The sequence below is a fragment of the Periplaneta americana genome, chromosome 3, assembly GCF_040183065.1.
Source record: "Periplaneta americana isolate PAMFEO1 chromosome 3, P.americana_PAMFEO1_priV1, whole genome shotgun sequence".
Classification (NCBI taxonomy): domain Eukaryota; kingdom Metazoa; phylum Arthropoda; class Insecta; order Blattodea; family Blattidae; genus Periplaneta; species Periplaneta americana.
This window is the reverse complement of record NC_091119.1, coordinates 98,195,664-98,207,055: the sequence shown is the minus strand read 5'-3', so window position 1 is coordinate 98,207,055 and position 11,392 is coordinate 98,195,664.

The following is an 11,392-nucleotide window of genomic DNA, read 5'->3' as shown; positions in this document are numbered from 1 at the left end:
AAGGAGGGACAGTTGTTAAAAAAAATAGCAGAAAATGTAAAAAAAAAAAAAAAAACCTCTTCCGTACAATATGTGTTTAAAAGGTAGAAGGACACGAAATAACTGGGTAGTAGAAGTCGATCAGAACGATCCAAGAAACTGGAATCCAATCACAGACGGACAGTATTGAGATCCGTCAGAGAAAATCCAAAGATAATTGCACAGAGACTGGCGGCCATGGTTAAAGAAGATTATGGGGTAAAGGTGGTATCTCAACTAATAAGGAATGTCATAAAAGACGAAAGTTACCATGGCTGAGTTGCCCGAAAGAAGCTCTATGTGAGCAACGTCAACAAGCAGAAAAGATTGGCTTTCAACCGCAGGACTTCTGCAAATCAGTCATAATCTTCAGTGATTCGGATGGTAGGACAATGGTATGGAGAAAGCCAAATGAACAAATACACAGAAAGAATAAAATTTGTACCTTACTGTAAAACATGGAGGAGGTGGTGTTTTTGTTTGGGCTGCATGAGTGCTGCAGATTTGGGAAATTTGGTTTTTGTGGACGAGACTATGGACTGAATACAATATTTGAACATCCTGAAGGAAAACCTACATGACAATGCTGAAAAACTCAACATCAGTGAGACATTTATCTTTCATCAAGACAATGACTCTAAACACACTGCTTCAAATGTGAAGCTCTGGTTATTGTACAATACAAAAAAACAGTTCTATACTCCTCCCCAATACCCCGACATGATCCCCATAAAACATTTTTTTGAGATGAAATGAAACAAAGGCTGAAAAAACACAAGATAAGAAGCAAGCAACAATTGAGGGAAAAATTCTAGAAGAATGGGGCAACATTGAGCCGGAGAAAACAAGAAAACTAGTACAAAAAATGCCTAAAGGCATGAGAGATGCAATAAAAACAAAAGGAGGTCCAACTGATCACTGAATGAAAAGTGGTTGGTAGTTTGAATGCATATAAACTGTAGTGTACAGAGACTTTTGTTTTATTATGTTTTTGGTTTTCAGTTTCATTTATTTGTAATTTACAAGTTTGTTTGTTTATTTTTCAAACTATCGTATATAATTCCATTAATAGGCATTAGGATAATGTATACAAACGGAACAGCACATTTTCGTTTTACTTATGTATACGTTATTATGTAAAAGAGAATAAATTGGTAGGTTGTACGGAGACATTTTTTACTGACTGTACATCTGCAAGGGGAAATCAAACTGTAAGTATTGCATGAGCCATTTTCTGGCATTTTTGTCTTTAAATTTAATTTTTATTTATTGTCTTTACCAATTAGCCATAGTATTAATATTGGGATTATTTTCTGAAAAATCTACGTAAATCTATATAAAAATAAAAATAAAAACAAAAACAAAGAATAGTAAAAGAGAAAAAAATAAGAAAAAAGAATATAAAAGAGAAGTAAAAGAAGCAAAGATGAATAAAAAAGAAACGAAAAGAAAAGCAGAAAAGAAAAAAGAAAAGCAAAATGAAAGAAAACCAGAAAAAAAAGGAAGAAAAGAAAAGAAAAAGTAAAATAAAATTTGAAGAAAGGAGAAAAAAAAGAGAGAAAAAAAAAAAAGGAAAATAAAATGAGTGATCACCACCTGCTTGTAGGGTCTGTGTCACAAAAAAAACTTGATAGAAAACCTAGAAACACCTGTTACATAAAAATAAATAAGGCAAGTACATTTTTTCAGCCTACAAAGTATTCACACCTTAGCTTTGTCACTGCTAAAGTTAAAAAAAAACTTTCCTTTGGGCTCTATATGGCCTTCTTGCACGCATTAGATTGCGATTTCAACATGTTTCTCTAAACATACGATAGCAAGCTTTCACGCACGAGAAAAAATAAAACTAAAGAAAAAAAGAAAAGGACACAAGAGAAAAGAAAAGCAGGAAAGAAAAGCAAAAGTAGGAAAAATAAAAGAAAAGAAGCATAAAAGAAAAAAGAAAGAAAATAAGAATGTGAAATGAATAAAACAAAATGAAAAAAGACGAAGATAAAATACCAGGAAAGAAAAGAAAAGAGAAAGGAAAAAGTAAAATGAAAAAATGAAAGAGAAAAACAAGAAAGGAAAAGAAAAGAAACAGAGAGAAAAGAAAAATAAATAAAATGAAAAAAGCAAAAGTAAAAAAACATAACAGAAAAGAAAGATAAGGAAAAAAGACAAAAAGTAAAATGAAAAAGGGAAAGATAAAAAGGAAGAAAAATAAAAACATAACAGGAAAAGAAATCAAAGAAAATAAAAAGGAAAAGTAAAATAAAAAGGGAAAGAAAAAAGAAAAAGAGGACAGTAAAATGAGCAAAGTAAATAAATATAAAATAAAATGAAAAAAGAAAAGAAGAAAGAAAATAAAAAAGTAAAATAAAACGAAAAAAGAGAAGAAGAAAGAAAATAAAAAGGTAAAATAAAATGAAAAAAGAAAAGGAAAATAAAGGAAAAGAAAAGCATTACAGACAAAAAAGGAAAGAAAAGAAAAAATGGAAAGAAAAAGTAAAGCATAAAAGAAAAAGAAAGGAAAGATAAAAGAACAAAAAGAAAAAAGAAAAAGGAAAGTATAAAAGAGAAAGAAAGAAAAGGAGAAAAGAGGAAGCAAAATAAAAATTGGAAAAGAAAATAAGAAAGAAAAGAGAAGGAGAGAAGCAAAATGAAAAGTGATAGAAAAGAAAAGGGAAAAATGTAAAACGAAAAAGAGAAAAAAGTACAAAAAAGAATGATAAGAAAAGAAAAAAGAAAAGAGTCCACACCTGTGGAGTAACAGTTAGCTCGTCTAGTCGCGAATCCAGGTGGCCCGGGTTCGTTTCCTGGCCAGGGCAAGTTACCTGGTTGAGGTTTTTCCAGGGTTTTCCCTCAACTCAATATGAGCAAATGCTGGGTAACTTTCGGTGTTGAACCCCGGACTCATTTCACTGGCATTATCGCCCTCATCTCATTCAGATGCTAAGATATTGATAAAGCGTAATAAAATAACCTACTAGAATAAAAAATTAAGGAAAAGAAAGGAAACAAGGACAAGATAAAAGAAAGAAAAAGAAAAACAAAAAGTAGAACAATGTATAGAAAGAAAAGAAAAGATCAAGAGAATGTAAAATGAAAAAAATCGAGGAAAAAAGAAAGAAAAAGTAAAACAGAAAGTTAAATGATAATTAAAAAAAAAAACTGAATAATGAAATGCACTGTCCACATGGAAGGGAGGCTGGGATGGGCAGGGCGGAACTCGACATGCAGCCACCTCCTCGTGGTGAGTTCTGGGTTGTTTCAGTTCATAGAGAATGAATGAAATAAGCAAAGAGCTGCATTATCAATTATGTTAAAACTGATAAACATAGACAAATTGTCGGCCTCGGCAGCATAGTTGGTATAGCGCTTGCCTTTTATGCTTGAGATTGCCGGTTCGATCCCGAGCCAGGTCGGTACTTTGTGCGATGCACGAACTGCCAAGAGAAATTAATTTTTTTCAATAAATTTTTATACAATCTTCTGCATCTAAAGTCCTAGCTTCACTTGTAGACTATTAAATACCAGTACTTTGTGTGATGCAACTGCCAAGAGAAAAATTTTTCAGTAAATTTTTATACAAACTTCTGCATCTAAAATAATAGAAATAATGTTATGCAGTTGGCTCCACCCCTTCCAAAAAACTTTAATATTTACAGTTTGTGGTGTCACTTTAAATGAATATTCAGGCCTAGATTTGGGCTAAAGCTCAGTTAGCCTGGACCTAGGGGCGCGACTCTTAAGAGACAGCAGTTTTATTAAAATTTCAATGTGAAACTATGTCCAAGTATATTATTATTATTATTATTATTATTATTATTATTATTATTATTATTATTATTATTATTATTATTACTATTGAAACTGATCACGAAGAGAAAAACAAATTGGCTGGGCCTCTGGCCAAGAAGAAAGTGCCTACTGAAAGATGCACTGAAAAGAATAGTGAACGGAAGGAAAATTCGGGATAGAAGAAGATATCAGTTGATAGACAACATTAAGATACCTGAAACATACGCAGAGACTAAGCGGAAGGCGGAAAACAAGAAACATTGGAGTATGCTGGGTTTACAGAGAAAGACCTGCCCTTGAGCAGAACACGACTGAATTATCATTATTATTATTATTATTATTATTATTATTATTATTATTATTATTATCTATGTCGGAAATTCAAAAGACGTAAGAGTGAGTATGTGTAATATCAAATATAATTTAAACAATTTAAAGCACAGAAGTGTTTTCAGAGGAAAACTCAGGGTTACACACTTATGAATATGATTAGAAACGAAGAAATAAGAGAGAGTTGCTGATATTTTCCATTCATGAAAAAAAGCAGAAAAGTATCTTGAAAATTGGTTAAACCACATACAGTCGCGCTCAAACCTCCTGACGTTTGCAGATGTGTCTGCTTATTGGCAGTGCTGTGTTGCAATATACAGGATATGCAGACCAGCCGCTTAGAAATCTCAAAATCAAATAACAAGCGCGCTGGGAAAATTGGTATGTTGTTGGGACCCTGCATGTATATATGACGAATGTTTAATGTTTTCTGAACACATAGAAATAAAAATCACACTTCTACCCCCAGTGGTTCCAATTTTATGGGTTAATACGGTAAAATCCCGACAAGACGCTGTTCAAGGGACCGCGTGTAAACCTCGTATTAATTGGGACCGTGTATTAGACGGGTATACTAATTTTGACTTATATACAGTATTTATTAGCATTTTTCTTTATTGAAATACATGATTCATGAAAGGTAATACAGTATTACTCCATTACGTAATTACTGTACTGTACTCAATTCTTTCGAAAAAAGTAATTTATAGTTATTTGCCGTGTGCGTTTTTCCAAGTCCTCATGTTTATCACACTTCACTTCCCTGCGTTTACATCCTTCCGACGTCGCAGCTGCAAAGATTAAGTCGCAATTTTTTATTATTGTCCTTAATGTGGATGATGGGATTTCTAATGAATCAGAGAGTTGTTTCTGATTAAGAGTAAGCCTACTGTTTTCATCGTAATTTCGTAAGATTTCCAATTTTTCCGTCACAGTAGCCTCTGTCTCATTCCTTTTGTGCTGACTTCCAGCATTGAAGTAGTGGACAATGTTTATACAGTTGCGATGCGATAAGGAATGTTTATCATATGTAAGAATTTCGAGAACCATAAATTTACAGCTTCAAACAAAGGGTCCCTTCAGAATATAAACAGAGTTATCTATTTGTGAGAGGAGAGAAGAGAGACTACTAAATTGAAATGTCAGTTCGATTTCTGATGGTGTTGTGTGCAGTTGGCTCTGTTTAAAGTATGGTATATGAAAGTGTAATGTAATATCTTTTTCGTGTGTTGGCAATTTGGCATTCTCAAAACAATTAATATGTCTCTTAGTGAGCCCAGTACAAGTGGGAATGGTGGATCGAATGAATATGGCAGTAAAATTCGGAAAATGGTGTTTAGTGTTTATAATTTCTTTAGGAAATACTCTTCTGAAGAAATGCGTAAAAATCTTAACTTTTCAAAATGTCAAGCACTGACTGCCGAGACTTGTTCTTTAAGTGTCTCTACAGTGTCCCGTGTATGCAGAGAAGTTAAAAGAGCGCAAACATAGGGTGCCGATAAATTGTTCCATTCTCCTAGAAAGCACATAAATGTTCCTAAAAGAGTTACAAATCCAGACGACTTCCAAAAAGACGTACGACGTACAATTTTTTACTTTTACGATAACAGGAAATTTCTGACAGCTGACAAACTAACCGTAGGCCTACTGCTTAGAAAAAAAAATTACTCAGGTTCAGTTTCTTCCACTAAAAGATTATTGAATCGGTTGGGATTCCGCTACAGGAAAACCAATGATAGGCGAAAATATCTAATGGAACTGAATGATATTGTTGCCGCAAGACTGAAGTTTCTGTGCAAAATGCACATGATCAGATCATCAGGTGACCTTCGACCCACATTTTACCTTGATGATACGTGAGTCAACAAAAATCATTCTCTGAAATATGTTTGGCAAGACTTAAATAGAAATGGAGGTCTTAAAGTGCCTTTAGGAAAGGGAGGTGGACTTATTGTTTGCCATGTAGGATCAGCTGAAACAGGTTTTGTTCCAGGTAGTAAATGGGTATTCAGATCAAAGAAAACCAGTGATTATCACGAAGAAATGACGGCACAATCATTTCGCGATTGGTTCTTAAACAGATTTCTAAATCATCTAGAGGAAGGGAGTATAATTATAATGGACAATGCTCCATACAATTCCGTTAGCATTAATAGAATACCAAATACCTTCTCAAAAAAAGATGAAATCAGTGAATGGGTGAAAAGTAAAGGTGTTAGTTTTTCTCCCTCAGAAATTAAGTTAGAACTTTTGGAAAAAGCGTTGCCTTTAAAGCAGTGAAAAATGTATGAACTTTATCAGCTGGCCAATGAAATGGGGCATGAAATGATAAGACTCCCATCTTATCATTGCCAGTGTAATGCAATAGAACTAATTTGGGCCCAGGTGAAAAGAGAGGTCGCTAGAAACAACAAAACTTTCAAAATATGGGATGTGGAAGAAATTGTAAATAAGGAACTTGATAATGTGACAATTGAGGACTGGGTAAAATGCGTGAAACAAGCGGTGAAATTACAAGAGGAAGATTTCGCTAAAGAGTTTGGCCAGGAAAACATTTTAGAACTAGTGGTCATTAATTTACAAGGAGACAGTGACACAGATAACAGTGAAACTGATGGTGAGGGGGCTGACGACGATGATGTTGGCTCACCATTAGCTCTGCCACTGGAGTAGAAATTTGGAGCACAAAATGTACGTTTTATTAATTCATCATTTTCCTTAAACGGAACACAGGCATATAATAACTGCTATTTTTGTAAGAATGTGCTCTGACAGCATGGACATAATGCTATTCAGGGCCATGTCAATTCAATCAATTCATCTGTACAGAAAATTACTATTTCAAATTAATCCTATCATTCAATTTATTTGATCAAACTGCTCCTTTATGTTATTCGGCAACTTTATTAACCCTATTGTATTGTTGTTGTTGTTTTCTAATGCCAGGTGTTTGACAATAAAGTCATTTGACCTCTTGCACTCCAATATTTTTCAAAGATATTATCATGACCAGCCACTGAAACACAGATTTTGAGGTGTTCCGAATCCATTTCTTGGTTTGAGTTGCACAATGGGCAGTTAGGGGACTGATATATTCCAATTCTATGCACGTGTTTGGCCAAACAATCATGGCCTGTTGCCAATCTAAATGCAGATACAGACGATTTTCGTGGTAAATCGGGAATTAACTGTGGATTTTGATGCAGAGTGTTCCATTTTTTCCCTTGGGATTGAGTTATCAAATTTTGTTTGTTGAAGTCTAAGTATGTAGATTTAATAAATCTCTTCACAGAGTAATACGTAGATTTAGTAACAGGTCTGTAAGTAGCAGTGCTGCCCTTCTTTGCTAAAGCATTCGCATTCTCGGTTCCCAGGATTCCACAATGGGATGGTATCCATTGGAATACAATTCTTTTATTGAGTGATATTAATTGAGAGAGCATTTTAATTATTTCTGCTGTTTGAGATGAAGGTGTGTGTTTAGAGACGATTGATAGAATAGCTGCTTTGGAGTCTGACAATATAACTGCATTCCTAAATTTATTGATGTGGTATAGAAGATTCCTGAGACATTCACTTATTGCAATGATTTCACCATTTGTTGTTCCATATCCAAGAGATCTATAAAGTGAGAAGAGACAGCACGTAACACCTGCACCGGCACCTTGTTCTCTGGAGATCAAGGATCCGTCTATGTATAAATGAAGCCAGTTTTGTGGAGGGTACCTAATATTAATTGTCTTTAAAGACAACTGTTTCAGTATTTCAGTGTTTACTTCTGATTTCAGTATTTCTTCTGTTAAATTTAGATTATATTATATATTTAATAGAGTTAAAGGGTTTGGTTTAATTTGTAAGTTTTCTTTTAATTTCGGGATATTGATTTTCTGTTTTAATTCTTGAACAATGGATATGAAACTTTTTTGAATTTTCAATCTACAGAGAGGACTGTATGAATGCCGATTGTTTCCTGGTAATCTGATAAGTTTTTCATATTGAATCAGTGCTTTTTCTTCTATTGTCATTTTGATGCTGTTAATATTAGTGAGGAATCTCATAGAATCTATTGGCGTTGTTTTGATTCCTATTGTATTGTAAAACTTACAAAACTGATATGATTTCAGCGAGTTACGTCTGACTCAACTAATTTTTCTGTATTTTGTGACTTTTAATTTAATTCGATGCAATTTAAAGATAATAATAATAAATATTATTATTATTATTAAGTCTTCTGCATCTTCCTATCAAACCAACCTCAGGTAAAGGGTCGCGCTCCACATTCTTAAAAGTACTGCTGCTGAGTGACAGAGATGGAGAGAGTAGTTGTGACAATGTCGCGCTCGCATGTTACTGGCTTTCGCGAAACGTCAAGAGGTTTGAGCGTGACTGTAGATAAGATGGACAATCCAAATCTTTCGAAAGCAATATAAACTATCGCCCATTAGGAACTGGTTATTGGTAGCTGTATATCATGCCGACCACCACGATAAAATAATATATATGTCCGACTCCAGCTCGCCAGTGTTGCCAACTGGACGGAAATTCCGTCACTTGACGGAATTTAAATGTAGCGGATGGGAAAAGAATGGCTTTGACGGGTGACGGACTTTCAGGCAGAAATTACGATTTACATTGTCCTTTGACCTTTTTAGCTGCTGTCATTTGTAATTGTTTAATTTTTGGGGTAGTGTAGACAAACAAAGCACATCAACTGCAGTACTAGAGGAAGATGATGTAGATGAATTATTATTATTTTAATCAAGATTGTTAAGGAATTTGCGTTAAAATTTGCTTTTATTTGTATGTAGATATATTGAGTGGGTCTTACTTTTTTTTTTAATTTTGACAGATTCTGACGAATTTCCAGGTGACAGACTGACAGGGATACAGTGTATGTGTTGGCAACACTGGTTGAAATGCTCTTTGACAAGAGACTTGTGTCGAGGTGGTATCCTGCTGCTCAGTAAGCATCATCATTTCATATTTGTGGACTGTTGCAAAAATTTCTGATTTTGCTAAACTCAAATAGTAGGGAGGTAATGATTTTAACACTGGAGAAATTCCAAATAAAAAGCGTCAACGGGATGTTTCAAATTTGCAGTGGCCTGATTAGTTGTAGTTACTTCCTGTGCAGAATGTTTATCAAGGAGGTATTTCATCAATAATGCTGGTTCATGATGAACCTTTCGTTTTGTATTACACCTTCGAGGAGTTGAAAACACAGAGGAGTCAGTTTTATTAGCACTGTTATTGTCTGTAGGTACACCTGTGTTGTTAACGTCTTGACACACAAGCTGCTGCTGCTGCTGCTGGGATTGCGGTTGTGGTTGTTCTGCTATATTTTCAGATTCTTATTCATCATCTTCACTTTCACAAGTGTTATCTGTTGCTAGACGAATGTTTCCTTTAGTGTCTCTTTCATCGAAATATTTAGTCACGAAACTTAAATGATCTGCAAATCTGTACCGTTTTACTTGTTTCACTGCCTGCCCACTTGTGGTTTTCAATTTTTTTAGCGACTTCTTATAATTATCCCTGATATTGTTCCATCTCACCTAGCACCTTTCATCTGAAAAAAAAAAGACAAAGTGTGTAGACCCTTCGTACAGTTATACTTTCCTAAATTAGCTACAAACACAATTTAAGTATTATTTTAATTTATTTGTTTCAGATTCCTGGTAACTGGGGATTCTTTTAAAACAATATCTTTCAGCTACCGTCTAGGGCATTCCACTATACTCAACATTGTGAAGGAAACGTGTGAAGCTATAATTGAAGAGCTTATGCACGAAGTAATGCCTCACCCAACATGGGAAATGTGGAAAGCCATTGCAAAAGACTTCCAAGAACTGTTTGGGATCAGTTGATGGTAAACATGTTGTCATTCAGGGTCCGCCAAACAGTGGTTTCCAGTTTAACCATTAAAAAAAAAAACTTTTTCAGTTATTTTATTAGCACTTGTAGATACGAACTGCAACTTCATTGCCGTAGACATAGGTTCTTACAGTAAGACCAGCGATAGGGGTGTTTTGGGCTCATTCAAACATTGGCAAAGCTTTTGAAATAGATGTTTTATCAGTTCCTGAATATAAATCACTGCACTGCCAGGATCGTCTATTGAAGTGCCACATGTAGTAGTGGGTGATGAGGCATTCCCGTTAAAGACATATATTATGAGATCATATCCAGATCAGCAATTGGACACAACAAAGCACATTTTCAATTACAAACTCAGCCATGCTTGGAGGATAGTTGAAAATGCTTTCGGTATTCAGCAACTTGTGTGCTACATAATTTCATTAGGAAGTATGACGACAAGGCTTTGACGCTAATAAATGAAATATGTTTCCATAAACAAATCCACAGTTCCAAAACTTGTCCGCTCGTGGACGGAATTCGACCAGAGAGGCTTTTAGCATTAGGGAAAAGTTCAAGGAATATTTCTGCTCTGAAGCTGGTTCAGTACGGTGGCAAGAAAACATATGAAAACTGTCCATAACGTCACTTCGTGTTTGTCTGGGGAGCTTCTTGAAATGCTATTATGTAAAGCTCTCAGAATGCTAATTACATTGATATTCCGACAGACTGTGCTTTTATAATATGATTTACTGATTTCATTAAATTACACTAGTTAAATTGATGTTCAGACAGACAGATTGTTTGTATTAGGCTATATTACTCGATGTTATTTACTTAATTCAATTTTGATTAGCTAAAGTGATGATCCTACAGACAGACTGTTTTCATGTTAAGTAAAATAAAGTTAATAAAATACTAACATAAAATAACAATAAACACTTACCTTCAGCTTCCATTTTCTGTCCAATTTCGTTCCAGACACCGCATCTTCAGCCTACTATCCAAGTATTTTGGATCAGCTAAATTATATAAAAATGTGTGTGCCTTCACTAACTCAATCAACATTTCGTCCTTCATTTCGACAGGTTAGAAACAGTTCAAAAGTATAAAATATAGCAACAACACTCGAAGAAAGCAGAGAAGCGGGTAGGCAGGAAGAGAGTACGCACGTCCGTGAAACAGAAAAAAATATCGGTGGCGAGCAAAAATGTTTTGCTGGCACGGACCACGGAGAAGCACTGAACGTGTTGGCAAATGCCATTGCCGAAGATGTAGGAATGCACCGCTTTGTTTACAAGGCGACAATATTTTATTTTCTCGGAAGATGCTGCCACATCACGGAGAGCATCGTCACGTCCCGGAGATGTGTGAATAGAACTTTATTCTTCACTACATACTTGGC